The 4,996-nt window shown below is 33.2% G+C and overlaps 1 long non-coding RNA gene across 1 annotated transcript; it reads right to left on the bottom strand.

Moving 5' to 3' along the window:
• On the bottom strand, positions 396-3,527 carry LOC110268963. Its single transcript, XR_002357770.1, has 6 exons — positions 2,241-3,527; positions 1,893-2,128; positions 1,440-1,655; positions 1,226-1,316; positions 1,032-1,133; positions 396-937 (listed from the first exon to the last, which is right to left on the bottom strand). It is a non-coding gene; the product is annotated as an uncharacterized LOC110268963 (long non-coding RNA).

The raw sequence follows: 4,996 nt of genomic DNA, 5'->3' as shown, positions 1-4,996 counted from the left end.
CAAAACGGATAGCGGCGGTTTTCTTCTACCGCTGGAATACCCGCCACGAAATGAAACTTGGATTTTGTGGAGGTTATTACCCGCCGCAATATGTGGATGGTAAATTTTATTTTTCAATTTGTGGCGGTTTGTAACCACCGCTAAATGCTAGTGTTTTGAAAACGGTGCTATTTTTTGGCGATTGCTAAATATCATGAAAATAGATAATATTACCATTTTGCGGCGGTTAAAAACCGTCGCTAAATTTGAATTTCCATTAAAATTTTAGGTTTTCTATTATTTTGCCTCTTTTGAAAAAGTATGTTTATTAATCTTAATTTTTTTTCTTTTTCAATTAATTTAAAAAAACTGCAACCAAGTAAAACAGCTCAATTAACATAACAAACCAAATTAAATATATGAAAATATAACATATATAATGAAATTGTCATAACTAATCCAAAATAAAGCAAGAATGCTTAAGTTGAAGAAAATAAGCATAAAGCACTAAACCAACTTAAATGCATAAGTATCTAAGAACATTGATTGGAATTCAAAATTTTTGTTTCAGGTCGTGATTGGCAGATGAAGATGGCCCTGCGCTTGACGAGTCCGGTGTACCGCCCAAAAAAGCCAACTCTGCAGCAACCTCAGCTGGCAAATTGTCTCCTTGCTGTTGGACTAGATATCCCAAGACCTTATGTATCGACTATCTCTTCGCCTGCTCTTCTTCTAGCTTAGCCGTCAATTTCGCAATCCTCCTCTCGTACTCTTCATTGGACCCTGCAGAACTCGACGGTTGTCCAGCAGCGTTACCAAAGACTTGGGTGGGACATGGTCCAGCACCTAGGGCACGAACTCGTCCTGGGTGCTCCTTTCCGAGAACTTGTGCTAGCGAATCATTTTGTGAAAAGTGCCTAGAGGATCCATCCTACTTCTCAACATTTGAAATTGCTTTCTACAAATATACAACATATTGGAAAGGCATGAGTTAACAGTAGCACGATATATACAGTAAGCTAAGTTGTTTGAAATTTTCAAACATGACTCACAGTAACAACACGCGCATCGGGGTGGATATACGTGCCATCTTTTTTCTTATGAGTCATGATAAGCAACTCTCCTTTACCAATGCACCTTCCTTGCTCTTTCTCCTACATCGTTGATATCGACATAATTTAGTAAACAACAACAACATACTCAGGAAGATTAATCAAAATCTTAATAAATAATGATGACTTATTACCACTTCATTTTTTTCTTGCCAATGTTTTGGAGCCTCCAATATGTGTGTAAAGTTACTTGCTCTGATTTAAAGCGTTCTGTTTACACTTTTTCTATGAACAAATAATAGAACAAATGTAAATGAGAAAGATAGATGTTGATTATAAAATGTAAGAGGAGTAATATGTATACACATGTATATTTTTGTGGAAATAATAAAATATACCAAGGCTTACCATTGTTTCTTCCTTCTGGCGATAGTCAATAAACTTTTTTCATTCATTTTCTTCTATTCCTTTCGGGCGATGCTCAAGATTTTTCTCATAAGTCATTATTTCTTTCTAACACCTATGATACAAGTGGTGCCTTGTATCCTTCCAGTTCTTTTCTATCCTCTTCATAATATCGCGCTTTATTTTTCCTCCGGCATCGTCCTCATAATGAAAGACCCGCTGCAATTAGTTGAAGAAATGCCACAACCATTACAGGCTAATTTAAATTGTTAAAGTATGACACTCAAATCCAGTACAAGTAGTCGCAATTTCGTATAAATGAGAATTGCTTAAATAATGATGTGAAAAACAAAATACGAAAATTTTACGAACCATATAATTTACCCATGCAAAAGCCCTTACCAAAAAAAAATCGAATACTAAAATTGCTTAAATTGTTGAAGCTTAAAGTTGTACCTTAATCATGTCGTAAGCATGTTCCTTCTTAGCTTTGTTCACATGCTTCCAACTTTTTGCAGATATGGGGAACTGGGAATAATCCGCACCCAAACTCCCTAAGAAACCACTTAATAATCCAGCTGCTTGACCAATCGATTGCAGCTCTTTGTTAAATGGGAGTACTATCTTTGTATTGGAAGGGAGCGCTATAGTCTCCCTCACGCTCAGCCTAGAAGCTTTTCTCACGCTGTCCTCTAAGAAGTGTATGGAAAACAAAATTACTATCTAATCATTGCAAAAAAGGAAAATAGAAGTAAAGAACTTTAAAGATAATTGTTTACGAAATTAGGATGAAAAAAAGTTTACCGATAACAGTAACTTCCCAGAAATCTGTATCTCTGCGTTTCCCGTTTTGGTGCTGACATTCAACTTCTTGGGCAGCAAATCATAGTAAAAAAGGGGGGATTAAAATTATTTTTAGTTATTTTCCTTGTTTTTGTTATTCTAGAACATTATTTTTTCCCTAAACAAGTAATAATAAACCAAAAAAGCAGTGAATGAAATTAATACAAGTTAATGAGTTAAAAAAATAATTTTAAAAAATATTTAACAATTTAGCCATGTAACACGAGGGGTACATAGACCTAAATTAGAGTAATTTGGGTAGTATACATTACTTACCGCTAAATGATATATAAAAGAAAAATAAATTAATTGTAAATAAAAGAAGAAAAGAGCTTGAAAAGAATTTAAAGGTCTTCGAAAAGTGAATAAAGGGTTTACTAATGGCGTACGGATACAGCAAAGAAAAATCTACTTGTAGGCTAATTTATTATTTATTCATTCTCGAAAATCGTTTTAACAGCAGGTAATTCAGCTTTTATCAAAGTAAATTTTTCCACTCCATTTAATTTTACTTTTCATATGTTTCCAGATTTAATTGCATAATGTATAATTTTTTTCCTAAATATCATCTACGAATAAATTTAAGTAAATATTAAAGAATATAAAAAGTGAAACTGTTATGTAATTAATGAATAAAAACGAAGAATGTACAAAACAGGGGTGCACTGTGTAAACATAAAGCATGTACAAAGATAAAGATCAACAGAACACGCAAAAGTCATCAAAACTTGTCAAATTATCAAATTCGCTCCCACTTAAATAATTAAAACAAAAAAATGACGTAAACAAAGTAAATCAGTTCAAACAAAAAAACCCACAGACATGAACACATTTGGACAGAAAACAATTTTCTTGTCCTTCGTAGCCTATGGAAAGTTGAATTAATATGAGATTAATACAAGTTATAATATACCCAAAAAGCAGTGAACAAGATTGATACAAGTTAAGGATTAAAAAAAATGAATTTTTTATATTACAAAAAAAAAAGTTTAACAATTCAGAAATGTTAACATGAGAGGTTCATAGAGCTAAATTAGAGTAATTTGGATACAATACAGTACTTACAGATGAATGATGTGAAAAAGAAAACTAAAATAAGATAAACAAAAGAAGAAAAACAAAGTACCTTAGCTTTGGAAAGACAATCTTATATTTAACCAACAACGGAAAAAACTCTCGAAGAAAAAGGGAACTGAACTCACGTAAGTGGTTTGAAATGGAGAAGTCTCTCACCTGATAAGAATGACGTGCAACTGATGTGAGAGTTTGAGAGTTATAGAAATGTTGGTCAGTATGGAGAAAATAGCAAATGCTTAGAAATAAGAGGAGATCACAACAATATTTGACAAATTGACTTAACGTTAATTATTTCAAATAGTTTGTTTTTGTGTTTTCAAATCACTTTTAAATTTGTATAATACAATGTATCACTGTTCCTTTATTGTTGCACCAAATCTGTTATGAAGTTACGGGATTAAACTAAAACAAGTTAACTATTGCTTTTTTAAAAAAGTAAACTGAACCACCTGCATAATTTAAATGGACTTAAACTGTTAGGTTAACAAAAAAGTAGAGAATATTGGTTTAATTTCAAATGTTTGTTGAAATAATCAGTTATAAAAATCTGTGATTCTCAAAGCTATATAAACGTGCTTATTGAATTAAATAAACTACACTGATAAGCAATACAATCAGTTTACACAAGTTCAGCACAAATTATTTCTAAAGCCAAACTCACCTATCTGGTTATCTTCTTTTTGGGTTTCTATCTAAATATTTTTTTATATGCTATCTTGAACAGTTTCACATTAAATTGTTTTTATTTCTCACGATGAAACTTGGTTTTTGTTTTTCAATTTGTTGAAGTCCTTAATTTTCACACCAAAAGCCAATTATATGGATCTTCAACGAGGTAAGTAACATTGTTTTTCTACTTCTTATGTATGTACTATTTGAAACCTTTTTTTTATAGTTTTTCTAATTTCAGTCTAAATCAAAATAAACACTCCTTGAAAAATTAAATCTTTAACCGAAAAAAGTATACAACTAAAAAACCTGTTCACAATAGCATATAAAAATTAACAAAATTCACAAAATCTGATACCGGTCATGATCAATACCTTAACCCAGCAGCTCAAATAATATTATCAACAACAAATTAACAGAATAAATCAAGCAAATAGTCAGTATCAAATTTTTCAAAAAGTGCTTAATGCTGAATAGATGACCAGAGGTAGGGACAGAGAGACATCAGAAAAACACTCAACAATATTACTATGGCAATCTCAGCAACTCACAATACTCAAAAAATAACAAAATCTCAGCAACTCAATATTAGTGTACTATCCCAGTAACTCAATCAGTAATTCATTATTATTAAGAACAGATCAACAAAACAAGAAAAACCAAACTCACAAAGCAGTCTTTAAGCTAACCAGAGAAAGGGACAGAGAGACAAAGAGCGAGCTCGACGGCAACGGCGAGTAGAAGAGAGACCTCGACGGCGACGGTGAGGATAATAGAGAACTTGGCGCTTACGGCGAGGAGAAGAGTGAACTTGGCGGCGACGGCGAGGAGAAGAGAGATCTCGACAACGGCGACGGTGGGGAATCTTCGACCTTGCTACCGATGACCAGACCACGCCAACAAACACAGATCCAAACCCAATCAGCGATGAGGTTGACGCAGTGCTACAGGGTGGTGGGGGCTGCGGTGGT

The sequence above is a fragment of the Arachis ipaensis genome, chromosome B01 (genome assembly GCF_000816755.2).
Source record: "Arachis ipaensis cultivar K30076 chromosome B01, Araip1.1, whole genome shotgun sequence".
NCBI classification, from domain to species: domain Eukaryota; kingdom Viridiplantae; phylum Streptophyta; class Magnoliopsida; order Fabales; family Fabaceae; genus Arachis; species Arachis ipaensis.
This window is presented reverse-complemented; position numbering and strand designations above follow the sequence as displayed.